The 20,920-nt window shown below is 39.6% G+C and overlaps 1 pseudogene; it reads left to right on the top strand.

Annotated features, from left to right (window-relative positions):
* Window positions 1-14,040: 14,040 nt before the first annotated feature.
* Window positions 14,041-19,977, top strand: LOC115506873 (annotated as a pseudogene).
* Window positions 19,978-20,920: the final 943 nt, after the last annotated feature.

Here is a 20,920-nt window from a genome sequence, read left to right as displayed (position 1 = left end):
AAAAACTATCAACCAAGAATCCTATATCCCTCAAAGCTATCTCTGAATAATAAATGTGAAATAAAGACATTCCTTGATCAACACATATGAGAGAATTTGTTGCTTAGCAGACTACCTTATAAGATACTAGGCTGAAAGCAAGTGACCCAGACAGTATTTCAAATAAAAAAGCAAAAAAAAAAGCAAAAACTACTTGTAAAGTTAATTATATGTCATTATAAAAGACAGTATAAATGCATATTTCTTTCTTTTGTCTCTGACCAACTTAAAAAAACAATTAAAAAATATGTATAATTGCACTGAAGGGCTACAATATATAGAAATGTAATAGGTTTGCCAATAACGCAGGGGAGGTGGTAGGGATCAGAGCTGTACTACATGGTAATGGGATAAACAGAAATAAATGAAGAAACCAGAAATGGAAATAGGTCAATAACAAAAGCTAAACATATATACATGTTCCTTTGCTCCTGTTTCTTTAAAATATTAAAATGTATGAAGTAGTAATTATAGCACTATGTTATGTGCTTTAACATATAATACACGTATCAATAACATCACAAAAAGAGGAAAAAGGGAACAGAGGTACACAGGAGTAACCTTTCTGTGTCTCACTGGAACTAAATTAGCATAAATCTGAAGCAAATTTGATAAGATGTATATGGTAAGCCTAAGGGACCATGAAGGAAAACAAAGGAAATAATTCAAAACTATAATGGAAAAGTTAAAGAAATTAAAATTGTACGTTAGAAAATATTCACTTAAAGCAAAAGAAAGCAGTACATGAGAAAGAGTAACAAAAAGGCATGGGACATATAGAAAACAAAAAAGGAAAAATAGTATAAACAAAATTATATTAGTGACAACGTAATTAAAAGGCAGAGTTTATCAAAATGGATAAAAATCAAGCTCTACCTGTATGCCATCTACAGGACACACCTTATTCAAATATATAAACAGACGGGGCGCCTGGGTGGCAGCTAAGCAACCAACTTTGGCTCAGGTCATGATCTCGCTGCTCATGAGTTCGAGGTCCGCATCAGGCTCTGTGCTGACAGCTCCGAGCCTGCAGTCTGTTTCAGATTCTGTCTCTGTCTTTATGCCCCTCCCCTGCTCGCACTCTGTCCCTGTCTCTCTCTCTCTCTCAAATGTAAAAAAATAAAACATAAAAATTTTTTTACTTAAAAATAGATATAAATAGATTGAAAGTAAAAGGATGGGGAAAAATCTATCCTGCAGACAGCAATAGTAAGAAAGCTGGAATGGCTATACTAATATCAAACAAAATGCACTTTAAAACAAAAAAGTGCTTTTAGAGATAAAGAGGGATATTTTACAATGATAAAAGGGACAATCCATCAGGATTATATACAAGTATAAACCTACACATTCAATTATAGAGCACCAAATTATATGAAGCAAAATCTGACAGAAATTAATAAACAATCGATTCTACAATAATACTTAGAGAGCAAAAAGCCATATTCAATAATGGATACAACAACAAGACAAAATATTAACAAGGAAATAGAAGAACTGAATAACACTATAAAATATCTATACCTAATGGACATATATAGAACATGCCTCCCAAGAACAGCAAGATACACATCTTCTCAAGTGCACATGGAAAGCTCTCCACAGTAAACCATTTGGTAGGCCATAAAACAAGTCTCAGTACCTTTAGGAGGACAGAAATCATACAAAGTATGTTCTTCAACCACAATAGAACAAAACTGTAAATCAGTAACAGAAGGAAATTTGGTATGTTCACAAACACGTACAATTAAACACCACACTCCTAAATAATCAATAGGTTAAATAAGAAATCATAAGGGAAATTTGAAAGTACTTTGAGATAAATGAAAATGATAACACAAATACCAAACCTTACAGGATCCAGTAAAAACAGTGCTTAACAGGATTTTATAGCTATAAATGCCTTAAAAAAAAAAAAAAAGAAAGAAAGATCTCAGATCAATAAGCTAACCTTCCACCTCAAGGCACTGGGAAAAGAAGAGCAAACTAAAACTAAAGCAAACAGAGGTTAAAAAAATAATAAAGATTAGATCAAAGGTAAAATAGAAAATAGAAAAACAATAAAGAAAAATCAATGAAACCAAGATTTGGTTCTCTGACAAGATCAACAAAATTGACAAACCTTTAGCTAGACTGATCAAGAAAAAAAGACATAAGACTCAAATTACTAGAATCAGAAATAAAAAAGGTAGCTGCTAGAGACTAAATGTTTGTGTTCCCCTCCAAATTCCTATTCAGAAACCTAATCCCCAACATGATGATATTTGGAGGTGGGGTCATTGGGAGCTCTCATGAGGGAATTAGTGTCCCTATAAAAGAGACCTCAGAGAGCTTCCCTGCCCACTTCTGCCATGTGAGATCACCATGAGAAGACAGCAGTCTACAACCAAGAAGAGGGCCTCTCCAGAATTCAACTATGTTTGGCCTCCTTATCTCAGACTTCTAGCCTCAAGAACTGTGAGAAATAAATGTCTGTTGTGTATACGCCACCCAGTCTATGGTACTTTGCTATAACAGCCCAAGCTAAGAGACATTGCGGAGATAAAAACAATTATGAAGCTAATAGACATTATAGAAATAAAAACAATTATAAACAATTATAAAAAAAATTGCAGGCCAATAAATTAGATAACGAATGAAATGGATACATTGCTAGGGAACACAAATGAGCAAAACTGATTCAACAACAAACAAAAATGAGTAGACTTTTAACAAGAAACTGAATCAGTAATCAAACACTTCCCAACAAAGAAAAAGCCCAGGACCAGGTGACTTTACAGGTAAATTTGCCAAATACTTAAAGAATTAATGTTGATTCTTGAAAAATTTTCCCCCAAAAAAGAAGGGGAACATTTCCAACTCATTCTATGAGTCCCTTGTTACACTGGTGCTAAAATCAGACGACGACATGATGTGAAAAAAGCTACCTACCAGTATCTCTTAAGAATACAAACTCAAAAATCTTCAACAAAATACTAGCAAACCAAATCCATCAACATATAGAAAGAATTATACACCATGACTAGCTGGGATTTATCCCATGAATATGAGGGTATATTAACTTGGAAAAAAAATCAATGAATATAATATACCATGTGAACAGAATTAAAAACAAAAAACACACGGATCATCTCAATAGATGCAGATAAAACATCTGAGAAACTCCAGCACCTTTTCATATCAGTAATACTCAAACTAGGAATAGAAGGGAACCATCAGTCTGATATAAAAGCATCTACAAAACACCTATAGCTAACATCCTACTTAATGGTAAGAGATGGGTGTTTCCCTCTAAGACTAGTAACAAGACAAGAATGTCTGCTCTCACCACTTCTATTCAAAATTTTTACTGGAGTTTCTAACCAGGACACCTAGTCGAGAAATGAAATAAAAGATATCTAGATTGGGAAGGATGAGGTAAAACTATCTCTATTCACACAAGACATCATCTGGTATGTAGAAAATCCTAAAGAATCCATTTTTTTGAGTAGGCTCCACACCCAACATGGGTGGCTTAAACTCACAACCCTGTGATCAAGAGTCACATGCTCTACTGAGTGAGTGAGCCAGACGCCCCAAAAGAACCCATTTTTTAAATTAATTTATTTTTTAATTTACATCCAAATTAGTTAGCATATACAAGAACCAATTTTTTTAAGTAGACCTGAGCTGAGATCAAGAGTCCAACACGTCACCAACTGAGCCACCCAGGTACCTCCCAAAAGTATCCATTTTTGAAAAACTGTAAAATTAATAAATGAGTTAAGCAGGGCTGCAAAATAGAAGACAATATATAAGAATCAATTGTCTTTCTATACATTTTCAATGACCAATATGAAAATGAAATTAAGAAAACAATTCCATTTAAAATAGCATCAAGGGGCGCCTGGGTGGCGCAGTCGGTTGGGCGTCCGACTTCAGCCAGGTCACGATCTCGCGGTCCGTGAGTTCGAGCCCCGCGTCAGGCTCTGGGCTGATGGCTCGGAGCCTGGAGCCTGTTTCCGATTCTGTGTCTCCCTCTCTCTCTGCCCCTCCCCCGTTCATGCTCTGTCTCTCTCTGTCCCAAAAATAAATAAAAAACGTTGAAAAAAAAATATTTAAAAAAAAAATTAAAAAAAAAAATAAAATAGCATCAAAAAGAACACAACATTTAGGAATAATTTTAATAAAAGAAATGCAAAACTAGCTGGGCACCCAGGGAAGAAGGGATGCTTGATTTGAAGGCAGTCAGCAGACAGAATCCTTTCTTGTGCGGAGGTCAGTCTTTTTCTCTTAAACCTTCCAACTGATTAGATGAAGTCCATCCACATTATGGAGAGCATCTAAAAAATATCTTCCCAGGAAGATGGCGGCGTAGGAGGACGCTGGGCTCACCACGCGTCCTGCTGATCACTTAGATTCCACCTACACCTGCCTAAATAACCCAGAAAACCGCCAGAGGATTAGCAGAACGGAGTCACCGGACCCAAGTGCAGACGAGGCACACGGATGAGGGTAGGAAGGGCAGCGAGGCGGTGCGCGCTCCACGGACTGGCAGGAGGGAGCCGGGGCGGAGGGGCGGCTCGCCAGCCAAGCAGAGCCCCGAGTCCGGCTTGCAAAAGCGGAGGGGCCTGACGGACTGTGTTCCGACAGCAAGCGCGACTTAGCGTCTGGGAGGTCATAAGTTAACAGCTCTGCTCGGAAAGCGGGAAGGCTGGAGGACAAAGGGAGGGTGAGCTGCGGAGCCCCCCGGACGACACAGAGCTCAGTTTGGCGGGGAACAAAGGCGCTCACCAGCGCCATCTCCCCGCCCATCCCCCAGCCAAAATCCCAAAGGGAACCGGTTCCTGCCAGGGAAATTGCTCGCTCCACGCAAACACCCAACTCTGTGCTTCTGCGGAGCCAAACCTCCGGCAGCGGATCTGACTCCCTCCGGCTGCCACAGGGCCCCTCCTGAAGTGGATCACCTAAGGAGAAGCGAGCTAAGCCTTTCCCCCCCCCCGCCGCCGCCGTGCACCTTGCCTACCCACCCCAGCTAATACGCCAGATCCCCAGCACCACAAGCCTGGCAGTGTGCAAGTAGCCCAGACGGGCCACACCACCCACAGAGAATCCCGCCCCTAGGAGAGGGGAAGAGAAGGCACCACCAGTCTGACTGTGGCCCCAGCGGTAGGCTGGGGGCAGACATCAGGACTGACTGTGGCCTGCCCACCAACTCCAGTTATACACCACAGCACAGGGGAAGTGCCCTGCAGGTCCTCACCACCCCAGGGACTATCCAAAATGACCAAGCAGAAGAATTCCCCTCAGAAGAATCTCCAGGAAATAACAACAGCTAATGAGCTGATCAAAAAGGATTTAAATAATATAACAGAAAGTGAATTTAGAATAATAGTCATAAAATTAATCGCTGGGCTGGAAAACAGTATACAGGACAGCAGAGAATCTCTTGCTACAGAGATCAAGGGACTAAGGAACAGTCATGAGGAGCTGAAAAACGCTTTAAAGGAAATGCAAAACAAAATGCAAACCACCACGGCTCGGATGGAAGAGGCAGAGGAGAGAATAGGTGAACTAGAAGATAAAGTTATGGAAAAGAGGAAGCTGAGAAAAAGAGAGATAAAAAAATCCAGGAGTATGAGGGGAAAATTAGAGAACTAAGTGATACACTAAAAAGAAATAATATACGCATAATTGGTATCCCAGAGGAGGAAGAGAGAGGGAAAGGTGCTGAAGGGGTACTGAAGAAATAATAGCTGAGAACTTCCCTGAACTGGGGAAGGAAAAAGGCATTGAAATCCAAGAGGCACAGAGAACTCCCTTCAGACGTAACTTGAATCGATCTTCTGCACGACATCATAGTGAAACTGGCAAATACAAGGATAAAGAGAAAATTCTGAAAGCAGCAAGGGGTAAACGTGCCCTCACATATAAAGGGAGACCTATAAGACTCGTGACTGATCTCTCTTTTGAAACTTGGCAGGCCAGAAAGAATTGGCACGAGATTTTCAGTGTGCTAGACAGAAAAAATATGCAGCCGAGAATCCTTTATCCAGCAAGTCGGTCATTTAGAATAGAAGGAGAGATAAAGGTCTTCCCAAACAAACAAAAACTGAAGGAATTTGTCACCACTAAACCAGCCCTACAAGAGATCCTAAGGGGGACCCTGTGAGACAAAGTACCAGAGACATCACTACAAGCATAAAACATACAGACATCACAATGACTCTAAACCCGTATCTTTCTATAATAACACTGAATGTAAATGGATAAATGCGCCAACCAAAGACATAGGGTATCAGAATGGATAAAAAAACAAGACCCATCTATTTGCTGTCTACAAGAGACTCATTTTAGACCTGAGGACACCTTTAGATTCAGAGTGAGGGGATGGAGAACTATTTATCATGCTACTGGAAGCCAAAAGAAAGCTGGAGTAGCCATACTTATATCAGACAAACTAGACTTTAAAGTAAAGGCTGTAACAAGAGATGAAGAAGGACATTATATAATAGTTACAGGGTCTATCCATCAGGAAGAGCTAACAATTATAAATGTCTATGCGCCGAATACCGGAGCCCCCAAGTATATAAAACAATTACTCATAAACAGAAGCAACCTTATTGATAAGAATGTGGTAATGCTGGGGACTTTAACACCCCACTTACAGAAATGGATAGATCATCTAGACACACGGTCAATAAAGAAACAAGGGCCCTGAATGAGACATTGGATCAGATGGACTTGACAGATATATTTAGAACTCTGCATCCCAAAGCAACAGAATATACTTTCTTCTCCAGTGCACATGGAACATTCTCCAAGATAGATCATATACTGGGTCACAAAACAGCCCTTCATAAGTTTACAAGAATTGAAATTATACCATGCATACTTTCAGACCACAATGCTATGAAGCTTGAAATCAACCACAGGAAAAAGTCTGGAAAACCTCCAAAAGCATTACCCTACTAACGAATGAGGGGTCAACCAGGCAATTAGAGAAGAAATTAAAAAATATATGGAAACAAACGAAAATGAAAATACAACAATCCAAACGCTTTGGGACGCAGCGAAGGCAGTCCTGAGAGGAAAATACATTGCAATCCAGGCCTATCTCAAGAAACAAGAAAAATCCCAAATACAAAATCTAACAGCACACCTAAAGGAAATAGAAGCAGAACAGCAAAGGCAGCCTAAACCAGCAGAAGAAGAGAAATAATAAAGATCAGAGCAGAAATAAACAATATAGAATCTAAAAAAACTGTAGAGCAGATCAACGAAACCAAGAGTTGGTTTTTGAAAAAATAAACAAAATTGACAAACCTCTAGCCAGGCTTCTCAAAAAGAAAAGGGAGATGACCCAAATAGATAAAATCATGAATGAAAATGGAATGATTACAACCATCCCTCAGAGATACAAACAATTATCAGGGAATACTATGAAAAATTATATGCCAACAAATTGGACAACCTGGAAGAAATGGACAAATTCCTGAACACCCACACTCTTCCAAAACTCAATCAGGAGGAAAGAGAAAGCTTGAACGACCCATAACCAGTGAAGAAATTGAATCGGTTATCAAAAATCTCCCAACAAATAAGAGTCCAGGACCAGATGGCTTCCCAGGGGAGTTCTACCAGACGTTTAAAGCAGAGATAATACCTATCCTTCTCAAGCTATTCCAAGAAATAGAAAGGGAAGGAAAACTTCCAGACTCATTCTAAGAAGCCAGTATTACTTTGATTCCTAAACCAGACAGAGACCCAGTAAAAAAAGAGAACTACCGGCCAATATCCCTGATGAATATGGATGCCAAAATTCTCAATAAGATACTAGCAAATCGAATTCAACAGCATATAAAAAGAATTATTCACCATGATCAAGTGGGATTCATTCCTGGGATGCAGGGCTGGTTCAACATTCGCAAATCAATCAACGTGATACATCACATTAACAAAAAAAAAGAGAAGAACCATATGATCCTGTCAATCGATGCAGAAAAGGCCTTTGACAAAATCCAGCACCCTTTCTTAATAAAAACCCTTGAGAAAGTCGGCATAGAAGGAACATACTTAAAGATCATAAAAGCCATTTATGAAAAGCCCAAGCTAACATCATCCTCAACGGGGAAAAACTGAGAGCTTTTTCCCTGAGATCAGGAACACGACAGGGATGCCAACTCTCACCGCTGTTGTTTAACATAGTGCTGGAAGTTCTAGCATCAGCAATCAGACAACAAAAGGAAATCAAAAGCATCAAAATGGCAAAGATGAAGTCAAGCTTTCGCTTTTTGCAGATGACATGATATTATACATGGAAAATCCAATAGACTCCCCAAAGTCTGCTAGAACTGATACATGAAGTCCGCAAAGTTGCAGGATACAAAATCAATGTACAGAAATCAGTTGCATTCTTATACACTAACAATGAAGCAACCAGAAAGGACAATAAAGAAACTGATCCCATTCACCAATTGCACCAAGAAGCATAAAATACTAGGAATAAACCTAACCAAAGATGTAAAGGATCTGTATGCTGAAAACTATAGAAAGCTTATGAAGGTAATTGAAGAAGATTTAAGAAATGGAAAGACATTCCCTGCTCATGGATTGGAAAAATAAATATTGTCAAAATGTCAATACTACCCAAAGCTATCTACACATTCAATGCAATCCCAATCAAAATTGCACCAGCATTCTTCTCGAAATTAGAACAAGCAATCCTAAATTCATATGGAACCACAAAGGCCCCGAATAGCCAAAGGAATTTTGAAGAAGAAGACCAAAGCAGGAGGCATCACAATCCCAGACTTTAGCCTCTACTACAAAGCTGTCATCATCAAGACAGCATGGTATTGGCACAAAAACAGACACACAGACCAATGGAATAGAATAGAAACCCCAGAACTAGACCCACAAACGTATTGGCCAACTCATCTTTGACAAAGCAGGAAAGAACATCCAATGGAAAAAAGACAGCCTCTTTAACAAATGGTGCTGGGAGAACTGGACAGCAACATGCAGGAAGGTTGAAACTAGACCACTTTCTCACACCATTTACAAAATAAACTCAAAATGGATAAAGGACCTGAATGTGAGACAGGAAACCATCAAAACCTTAGAGGAGAAAGCAGGAAAAGACCTCTCTGACCTCAGCCGCAGCAATTCTTACTCGACACATCCCCAAAGGCAAGGGAATTAAAAGCAAAAGTGAATTACCTGGACCTTATGAAGATAAAAGCTTCTGCACAGCAAAGGAAACAACAACAAAACTAAAAGGCAACCAACGGAATGGGAAAAGATATTTGCAAATGACATATCGGACAAAGGGCTAGTATCTAAAATCTATAAAGAGCTCACCAAACTCCACACCCGAAAAACAAATAACCCAGTGAAGAAATGGGCAGAAAACATGAATAGACACTTCTCTAAAGAAGACATCAGATGGCCAACAGGCACATGAAAAGATGTTCAGCGTCGCTCCTTATCAGGGAAATACAAATCAAAACCACACTCAGGTATCACCTCACGCCAGTCAGAGTGGCCAAAATGAACAAATCAGGAGACTATAGATGCTGGAGAGGATGTGGAGAAACGGGAACCCTCTTGCACTGTTGGTGGGAATGCAAATTGGTGCAGCCGCTCTGGAAAGCAGTGTGGAGGTTCCTCAGAAAATAAAAATAGACCTACCCTATGACCCAGCAATAGCACTGCTAGGAATTTATCCAAGGATACAGGAGTACTGATGCATAGGGGCACTTGTACCCCAATGTTCATAGCAGCACTCTCAACCATAGCAAATTATGGAAAGATCCCTAAATGTCCATCAACTGATGAATGGATAAAGAAATTGTGGTATATATACACAATGGAGTACTATGTGGCAATGAGAAAAAATGAAATATGGCCCTTTGTAGCAACGTGGATGGAACTGGAGAGTGTAATGCTAAGTGAAATAAGCCATACAGAGAAAGACAGATACCACATGGTTTCACTCTTATGTGGATCCTGAGAAACTTAACAGGAACCCATGGGGGAGGGGAAGGAAAAAAAAAAAAAAAGAGGTTAGAGTGGGAGAGAGCCAAAGCATAAGAGACTGTTAAAAACTGAGAACAAACTGAGGGTTGATGGGGGTGGGAGGGAGGGGAGGGTGGGTGATGGGTATTGAGGAGGGCACCTTTTGGGATGAGCACTGGGTGTTGTATGGACACCAATTTGTCAATAAATTTCATATATATAAAAAAATAAATTAAAAAAATAAATAAAAATAAAAAAAAATAAAAAATATCTTCCCCCAGCAACCATCCACACTAATATTTGACCAAATATCTGGGTACTGTGGTCTAGCAAATTGATGCATAAAATTAGCCATCACAGATTGGAAGACATAATATTGTTAAGATAGTAGTACTCCCCAAATTGACCTAAAGATTCCATTTAATCTATATCAAAATACCAACTGGCTATGTTCTAGAAATTAACAAACCGATCCTAAAATTCCTATGGAAACTCAAGGAACTCACAATAGCCAAATAATCTTAGAAAAGAACACAAGTTGGACTTAAAATTTCCTGAGTTCCAAAATCTACTACAAAACAACAGTAATCTAGACAGCATGGTACTGGCATAAGAATAGGACATATAGATGAGTGGAATATAATTGAGAGTCTAGAAAAAAGCCCATGTATATGGTCAGTTGATTTTCAATAGACACACCAATACAATTCGGTGGGAAAGAACAGTTTTTTCAATAAATGGTGCTTGGACAACTTGATAGCCACATATAAAAGAATGAGGTGGATCTGTATATCACACAACATACAAAAATTCAAAATGAATAAAAACCCAAATATAAGAGTCAAGACCATAGGGCCGCCTGGGTAGCTCAGGTGGTTAAGTGGCTGAATCTTAATTTCAGCTCAGGTCATGATCTCAGGGTCGTGAGACTGAGCTCCACATCAGGCTCTATGCTGACAGTGAGGAGCCTGCTTGGGATTCTCTCCTTCCCTTTCTCTCTGCCCCCCAACTCCTGCTCACACCCACTCTCTCTCATTCTCTCTCTCTCAAAATAAATTAACTTATAAACATTTTTTTAAAGAGTCAAAACTATAAAACTCTCAGAAAATCGGAATATGGATTTGTCAGTGGAATCTTAGATATGACACCAAAAAATGCAAGCAACATAAGAAAAACAAGTAACTTAAATGTCATAAAAATTTTAAGAAGCTTTTGTTTCTTAGGATTCTATCAAGAAAGTGGAGACAACTCACAGAAAGGGAAGAAAATTTTTGTAAATCATATACCTAATAAGGGACTCATACTAGAATATATAAAGAATGATTAAAACACAATAATAAAATGACAACCCAATTTTTTAAAACCAGCAAATTATCTAAACAGACACTTTCCCCAAAGATATGGACAATAACACATGAAGCAATGTTCAATGTCATTCATTATCAGGGAAATATAAATAAAAATCATAATGAGATCCCACTTCATACCTACCGGGATGGTTATACCAAAAAGGAAAAGGATAATTAGAGTTAGTTTGGTGAGGATATAAAGCCATAACCCTTATACACTGCTGGTGGGAATATCAAACTGTGTAGCCACTTTGGAAAACAATCTGGAAATTCCTCAAAAAGTAAGCATAAAGTTACCATTTGACCAAGCAATTCTACTCCTCCTAGATATATGCCCAAGAGAAGTGAAACACATCCACACAAAACTTGGCACAAAAGTCATAGCAGCATTATTTGTAATAGCCAAGTGGCAGAATCTACTCAAATGTCATCAAATGACGAAGGGATAAACAAATATTGTATCTCTGTCTAATGGAATGTTAGTCAGCCATAAGAGAATGAAGTACGATACATGTTACAACACAGATGACCCTTGAAACATGCTAAGTAAAGGCAGTCACAAAAGACCACATAATACAATATTCCATTCACAAAATGTCCAAAATTGAGAGAGAGAGAGAGAGAGAGAGAGAGAGAGAGAGAGAGAGGTAGATTTGTGGTTGTTTAGAGGGTTGCAGGGTTTCTTTTTGGGTGATAAAGATTGTGGTGATGATTACACAATTCAGTATATTAAAACCATCGAATTGTGTACTTTAAGTGGCCAAATTATTTGGTATGTGAATTATGTCTCAATAAAGTTGTAAAAAAATATAGATAAATCAAAATGGAATTCTAAAGAAGGTATGAGGAAATCAAAAGAATGAAGGAAAAATAAACACAAAAGTGAAGAACAGAGAGAACAGAAAACAAAGAATGTTACACTTAAGCCCTAACATTATCAATAATTACATTAAATGTATACAGTCTAAATACACAAATTAAAAGACAAAGTAACAGAATAGTTTCCAAATATGACACAATGATATGCTTATAAAAGAAACTTCAAATATCAGAATATACACAAGTTGGAAGTAAAAGGCTAGAAAAAGTTATATCATTCATATATTAAACAAAGAAAAGCAAGTGTGGCTATATTAATATCAAATAAAGTAGACCAGAGCAATGAAAATTATCAGAGATAAAGAGGGAGAGGACATTATATAATGAAAGTGTCTATTAAGATGACATAACACATTCCCATTGTTTATGCCCCGAACAACAGAGCTGCACAATATATGAAGCAAATACTGATAGAATAAAAGGAGAAACAGACAAAAAATTATAATTGAAGACTTCAAAACTCTTGTTTCAAAAACTGACAGAACTAGGCAGAAAATCAACAAGCATATAGCATTCAACAACACCATCAACTGACAGGGTCTAAACGGCATTTATAGAACACACCAGTCAACGACAGCAGAATACACATTCTTTTCACATGCACATGGAACATATACCAATAAACAAAATCAATAACAGATAACAGGAAAATCTCCAAACCCTTGGAAACAAATCAAAATCTAAATAATCCTTAAGGCAAAGAATAAGTCTTAAAGAAATTAAAATAATACACTGAATTGATTGAAAATAAAAATAAACATATCAGACGTTGAAGGATATAGCTAAAGAAGTGCTAAAAAGAAATTTATAGGATTAAATGCTTATATTAGAAAAGAGAAGGGACACCTGGGTGGCTTAGTGGGTTAAGCTGTCTGACTCTTGATTTTGGCTCAGGTCATGATCTCAGAGTCAGTCGTGAGACTGGGCTCTGCTCTGGGCATGGAGCCTGCTTAACAATCTCTATCCCTCTGCCCTTCCCCTGCTCATGCTCTCTTGCTCTCACTCTCTGTCAAAAATTTAAAAAATAATAATAAATAAATTAAAATTTAGAAAAAAAAACAAAAAGAAAAGAGAAAAAGTCTCAAAAACCTAAAGGCCTGACTTAAACTAAAAACAGGGGCACCTGGATGGCTCAGTCAATTAAGTGTCCGACTTCAGCCCAGGTCATGATCTCACAGTTTGTGAGTTTGAGCCCAGCATGGATGGGGCTCTCTGCTGACAGTACAAAACATGCCTCAGATCCTTTATTTCCCTCTCTCTCTCTCTCTCTGCCCCTCCTCGGCTCACACACTCTCTCTCAAAAACAAATAATAAAACATTAAAAAAAGAAACTAAAAACAAACTCAAAGCAAGCAAAGGGAAGGAAATAAATAGTGGAAGTCAATGACATTGAAAACAGAAATAATAAAAGTTGAGCTTATCAGTCTTGGGGCACCTGGCTGGCTCAGTGGGTAGAGCATGTGACTCTTGATCTCAGGGTTGTGAGTTCAAGCCCCATGTTAGGTGTCGAGTTCACTTATTAAAAAATAAAGTTGAGTTTATGAGTCTATATAGTTCACAGACTCTACCTTCTTCCATTTTGAAAATCAGAACAGTATCTGTTCCTCTCCCAGTTTCCTTACTGGGAAGTAAGTCCATTTTCATGATTCCTTAAAGATTCCTAAACAGCAGTGCTATAATCCCATCTGTGATCAGTCCCCTATGATATAAACTGTGCCAAAAGACTTGAGGTCACAAGCTCAACTTTTATCTTGACATTGGATTCATTCTTACCATGCAGAGTTCTACCCTTTGGGACGAAGGCAGAAGCCAAATGGAATTTGAATACTTCTCTGTTTCTTACAACAATATCAGCCCTAACCACCAGACCCTAGCTCTCAGTGGCCATCAGAGTAACTCTGTAGAACCCTAAGACTCTGGAAAACAGTTTGAAACTCAATATACTAAACAATAAAAATAGAAAAAACAAGGCTCCATAAACTCAATTTTCAGCAAGATTACAATCTCACTGCCTGACCATGGCTTTTTCTTTTCTTTTCTTTTGTTTAATGTTTATTTACTTATTTTGAGGGGGGAAGGGGCAGAGAGAGAGGGAGAGAGAGAATCCCATGCAGGCTCCATGCTGTACCACAGAGCCTGATGCAGGACTCAATCTCACAAACCATGAGATCATGACCAAAACCAAGAGTCGGAGGCTTAACTGACTGAGCCACCCAGATGCCCCATCTGACCATGTCTTATTAACCTGTGCCTGTTTGCCCTCCTTTAAAAAATGTAGACATTATACTCATTCTTGTGTGAACAGGCTAATGGGAGAGTGACTCTGGAACCATCCTCTTGTCTTAAACCTTGATAAGTATAATGTCATAATCATTAGTAAACCTCAATGCAACCTCTAGATATACTTTGGTGATAGAGTTTCTTTTCCAATAGCCTAGAAGTACACAGTTTCAGCATGCAGATAAACTCCTTCAAGAGCAACAAAACATGAAATACAACAACCTTGGATAAAAATTTAAAAATCACAGCACAGAATAAATTGATTCCTGAAATATTTACTAAAATAGCAGCCAGTATCCAGTAGTATATCACTGAATACCTTCCTGCGACAGGAGAATCTGAGCCAAAGAGGTTTTATCTTCAATGTATTTTTGGAACCTGTATTTATGAACCAAATCTGCATTGTTCATTGAAAAGTAGTTGTTTGGGAATTTGTTATGCTCTACTAAATGAGAATATAAAGGACAAGAAATATGCTCCATTATGAGCATAAACACTCTTTCCTGCCTCCTCCTTTTGTTTTTCTGCCTGCTCAGTACTGGGAAAGGCCCTTGGGAGATACAAAAAGGTAAAGGAATGGACCCTACATTGAGGGAATTTATGGCCTAGTTGAGCTAACAGACCTAAGAAGTATAATAATGCAATAAACATGACAAGGTTGCTGGTGAGTACTCTCGGAGTGTGAAGGCTATGGGCTGTTAGGTCAGAGAAGGCACCAAGAAAGAGACTAAACCTGAATTAGGACTTAAGAAATGGCTAATATTTGGAGAGGCAGTAAGGAAAGAAAGGGCATTTCAGCCAGCTGGAGCAAAGTGATCAAAGATTCTAAAGAGTCAGAAATGTGTCAAGCATGCTTGAGAAACAATGGCTAGAATGGATGGTCTATGTTGAAGAATAAGAAGGATACAAGTAGGTCAAGACTATGGATGATATCCCATATTAAGGAGCTTTGGCCTCAGCACATTAGCTACTACTAAAGTGTAGCCACCCACATCAGAATCACCTGGAGAGTGTTTAAAATGAATTACAGACCCGGAGTCCAATGACTCTGATTCAGCAGGTTTAGGGCTGGGGCCAGGGAACCTGTATTTTGAACAAGCATCCCCCCCCCCACACACACACACAGACCTCATCAAGTGATTCTGATGCCTGATAGAATATGAGAACTGCTTCAAGCAATGGAAAGTCAATGAGAGGCTTTTAGAAGAGGAGTACCATAGTGATACAGCAGTGATTTAGGAAAATAAATCTTCAGTTGTATGCTGGGTTGATTGCAGAAAAGGAGATATGGAAAGTCAGAGAGAAGGCTTTCCAATAGTCCAGGTGTTCAATTTAATCACTGTGATTTATCCATCCCTCTGCTCCCAGGGCCTAGCATACAGTCGGATACACAGTAATTCACTCAGAGGCAGACATACTTGTGAAGTTAATGAAGCTTAATGCTTTAGAGTCCCTTACTTGCATAGACCCTTTCCCAGTCCCTTCTTTTTTTTAATGTTTATTTTTATTTTGAAATAGAGAGAGTACAACCAGGGGAGGGGCAGTGAGAGAGGGAGAAAGAGAATCCCAAGCAGGCTCTGCACTGTCACTGTCAATGCAGAGCCCAATTCAGGGCTCAATCTCACAAACCAAGAGACCTGAGCTGAAATCAAGAGTCAGATGCTCAACCAAATGAGCCACCCAGATGCCCCTCTTCCTTTTTTTTAATTTAAAAAATGTGGGGTGCCTGGGTGGCTTAGTCAGTTGAGTGTCCAATTCTTGATTTTGGCTCAGGTCATGATGCCAGGGTCATGGGATCAAGCCCCACATCAGGCTCCACACTGAGCATGGAACCTGCTTAAGATTTCTCTCTCTCCCTCTGCCCCTCTCACTCGCTCACGCACTCGCTCTCTCTAAAAAAATTTTTAATTTAATTTTAAAAATAAATAACTCACATATATACCTATTTTTGAATTCTTTAAGATGGCCCCCCAAATTGTATAAAGCCTCAGACTCCACAAATACTAGATCCAGCCCTTTATTCAGTGTTTAATTTTTTTAAATTAATTTTTTTAAGTTTCTTAACTTATTTGGGGGTGGGGGGTAGGGCAGGGAGGGTTAGAGAGAGAATCCCAAGCAGCCTTGTGCTGCCAGCACAAAGCCTAATGCGGGGCTCTATCTCACAAACTGTGAGATCATGACCTGAGCTGAAATCAAGAGTCAGACGCTTAACCGACTGAGCCACCCAGGCACCAAAAGTTTATTTATTTTGAAGGAGAGAGAAAGAGTGCGCCTGTGCATGCATGAGTCAGGGAGGAGCAGAGAGAGAGGGAGAGAGAGAATCTCAACCATGCTCTGCACTGTCAGTGCAGAACTCGACATGGGGCTCAATCTCACAAACCGTGAGATCATGACCTGAGCTGAAATCAAGAGTCAGACACTTAACCAACTGAGCCACGCAGATGCTCCTTAATTTTTTTAGTAATACCTACACCCAACATGGGGCTTGAACTCACAACTGCAAGATCAAGAGGCACATGCTCTTCTGACTGAGTTACCCAGGCACTCCTGTATTCAGTGTTTATTGAGTTGAACTCAAAGATTTAATTTTTTGTGGGGCGCCTAGGTGACTCAGTTGGTTAAGCATCTGACTCTTGATTTTGGTTCAGATTATGATCTCAGTTTGTGGGTTTGAGCCCCACATAGGGCTCTGTGCTGACAGCTCAGAGCCTGGAGCCCGCTTTGGATTCTGTGTCTACCTCTCTCTCTGCCTCTCCCCTGCTCACTCGCGCTCTGTCTCTCTTAAAAATAAACATTAAAATTTTTTAAATAAAAAGTGTTCATTTAAAAAAAGATTAATCTTTTGACAAATCACTTAATGTATTCTTCCTCCTTGCTATACCTGTTTAACCCCAGTTTATTCTCAATATAATAGATGGATCCTATTAAAAGAAAAGTCTATATATATATCACTCTTGTGCCCAAACTCTCTAGTCTCAGAGTAAAAGTCAAATCTTTACAATGGCTATAAGGTCCTATACAACCTGGATCCTTGTTACTTCTCTTATCTCATCTCCTACTATCCCTTCTGCTCACTGTGTTCCAGTCCTATTAACCTCTTTGTTGTTCCTACACCATGCCAGGAATATTCCTGCATCAAGGCCTTTGACACCTTTGACACTTCTGTTCCCTTTGCCTGGAATTCTCCTCCTTGCAGATATTCTCATGGCTCACTCTCTCACGTCCCTCACAGCTCTGGTCGAATGTCACCTTGTCAGTGACATCTTTTCTGACCACTTTCTCTAAACTGCAATCATGGGGCGCCTGGGTGGCTCAGTCGGTAAGCATCCGACTTCAGCTTGGGTCACGATCTCCCGGTTCGTGAGTTTGAGCCCCGCATCGGGCTATGTGCTGACAGCTCAAAGCCTGAGCCTGCTTCAGATTCTGTGTCTCTCTCTCTCTCTGCTCCTCCCTCACTCACATTCTGTCTCTCTCTCAAAAATAAATAAACATTAAAAAAATTTTTAAATAAATAAATAATAAACTGCAATCTTATATACATACTCCCTATACCCTTCTCTGTTTTAGATATCTTCTTAGCACTTATCACTATATAACATATATTTCAATTTTTGTTTTTTACCATTAGAAATATAAGATCCATGAGGTCAGGGGTATTTGTCTCTCTTGTTTTCTGGTATATCCCCACCACTTAGAACAGTACTCAATGCATAGAGGTTGCTCAAAAAAAATCCTCATTGAATGAATGAACGCCACTTTTTAGCTGTGTAACTTTGGATAAATCACCTAAGCCTCAGTTTTCTCATCTATAAAATTAGATAATAATAGCACCTACTTCATAGTCTTCTGAGGTTGGGAAGGAGATAATTTATTAACATTTAGTACAGAATCTTGCACAAAGTAGGCAATAAATGTTAACATGGGTCCTTGATAACTTAATCCAAAGAATACCACCTACTCTACTTCCATAGAAGACCAGCCTGAGCCAGGCATAACCTACTTAGCCAGGCCTGCCAAACTCAACAACAGATCTGCAACTGCAAAAGCTATTTCCCTCCACTGATGAATGTCACTGACAAGTACAGAGGCAAATAGACACACAGAGACGCAGATGTGACACACCAGAAGCTCATCCGGGACATGGTCTCAGGCTAGAAGAACTGGAATCCGTCTTGTTTTACAGAGACATGAAAAGGGAACCAAGCTACATGCACATTTTATTTGTAAGGAGTCAATCACAGTAGGAGTCCCACTAAAAGACACTCAGCACCACCCAACACATGCATACATCCTGGTGTGCATATCAAATAAGCCTTCTCTTTATTCCTTAGGCATCATGGGAAGCTAAATCAAGAGAAAACCTACTTACAGCAGGGGTCCTAACTATTGGTATAATATGATTGTTACCTAATTTGGAGTCACCATTCTTTAAGCGAGAGCCAGCCCCTCTCACTTGCACCTAAGCATGCTAAGCTCAGTCAGGACCTAACGGGACCAATGTTGCTTCCAACATCTGCTCCTGGACTTCATCCTGGTTCTTCACTGTCTACTTATAGACTATAGATATGCGTCTTCCTGAAAGAAAAGGGGGCTAGGGAGACAAAGAGTCTTTCATACCTTTATGTTACAATCTGCTCCTAACATACATGTGGGTCCAGCTTTAAGATCATAACTCTTGTTTCCTCTACATCTACTTGAAGAATAATTTCCTGTACACACTAATAATAGCAAAAATTACTAGCTGAAATTTAGCAATTACTATGTATGAAGCACCATATGGCCTTTACACTCATTGGTTTAATTTTTTAATGTTTATCTTTGAGACAGAGAGAGCACAAGTGGGTGTGCAGCAGAGAGAGAGAGAGACAAGCGTGAACAGGGGAGGGACAGAGAGAGAGGGAGACACAGAATCTGAAGCAGGCTCCAGGCTCTGAGCTGTCAGCACAGAGCCCAAGGCAGTGAATGAGCCCATTCCCCTGAGCCAAAATCAAGAGTCGGACACTTAACCAACTGAGCCACCCAGGCGCCCCTACACTCATTGGTATTAAACCTCCAGTAACAGGCAGGAACTATTGAGGACAATCAGCCACAGCTGTGAGCTGCCTTGTGGCCATGGGCCTCAACAAGGGCCACAAGGTGACCAAGAACATGAGCAAGTGCCTCACAAGGCACACCAAGTTCATGTGGGACATGATCAGAGAGGTGTGCGGCTTCACCCCATACCAGCAGTGAGCCATGGAGCTGCCCAAGGTCTCCAAGGACAAGTGCACACTCTCAACTTCATCAAGAAAAGGGTAGGGACACACATCCGTGCCAAAGGAAGAGAGAGGAGCTAAGCAACATCCTGGCAGCTATGAGGAAAAGGGTATCCAAGAAGGACTGAACCCCTCCCCTCTGTATGTAATAAAGTTTTTTTGGAACTTGAAAAAAATAAAAATAGAGAAACCATCAGTAACACATTAGGTAGGTACCATTTCCCCCATTTTACAAAGGGGGAATCTGAACTGACTCAGAAAGACTAATTTATTTACATAAGTTCATATAGCGAGTCAGTGATAAAGTCAGGATTCAAACAGATCTGCCTTGCTCCAAATCTATACTTGCCACTACAGAACACCGCCATTCTAGAAAAAGATAATTTAACCATATGCATGAAACTAACTTGAAGACATAAAGTCCATACCAATTAGGCAATGTAAAATTGAGAGAGACCAAGAGCAGTTTCATCCAACTCAGAAAATAAAAGCAACAGCATTTGGTTTTAGATAATAAATCTGCTCCTGATTCAGTCCTTCGGTAACTGTCAGAAAGTTCAATATTCACTTTCCCAATTTAGTTGGCTCCCTCTTGGTTGATTAAGAAGACTCTGTCTGCTTGGTCCTCAGATATCCTAAGCAGCCAGGTTCAGTGTGCTGGTGTATCAGTCTGGGTCCAATCAGGTGAAATAAATGACATGGTAATTTTAACAGGGAAAGTTTAATATAAAAACGATTAATTATATGGGGTGCCTGGGTGGCTCGGTTGAACATCTGACTCTTGATTTTGGTTTAGATCATGATCCCAGGACTGTAGGATCAAGCCCCGTGCAGGGTTCTGCACTGAGCACGGAGCCTGGTTAAGATTCTCTCTCCCTCTGTCCCTCCCCCCAGCCTTGCACACACTCTGTCTCTCTAAAATTAAAGAAAAAAATTTAGTTACAACAGAAAATTATAGTAAGAAGGGATTGGCTAGGAGGAAGTAGAGACCATTCTAAATACAGAAATAGCAGGGGCACCTGAGTGGTTCAAATCAGTTAAGCATCTGATTCTTGATTTCAGCTCAGGTCATCTCACAGTGCGTAAGTTCAAGCTCTGTGCTGACAGAGTGGGGCCTGC

This window comes from Lynx canadensis, chromosome X, assembly GCF_007474595.2.
Source record: "Lynx canadensis isolate LIC74 chromosome X, mLynCan4.pri.v2, whole genome shotgun sequence".
Lineage (NCBI taxonomy): Eukaryota > Metazoa > Chordata > Mammalia > Carnivora > Felidae > Lynx > Lynx canadensis.
Note: the sequence above shows the minus strand (reverse complement) of the source record. Positions and strands in the feature narration are given on the sequence as shown.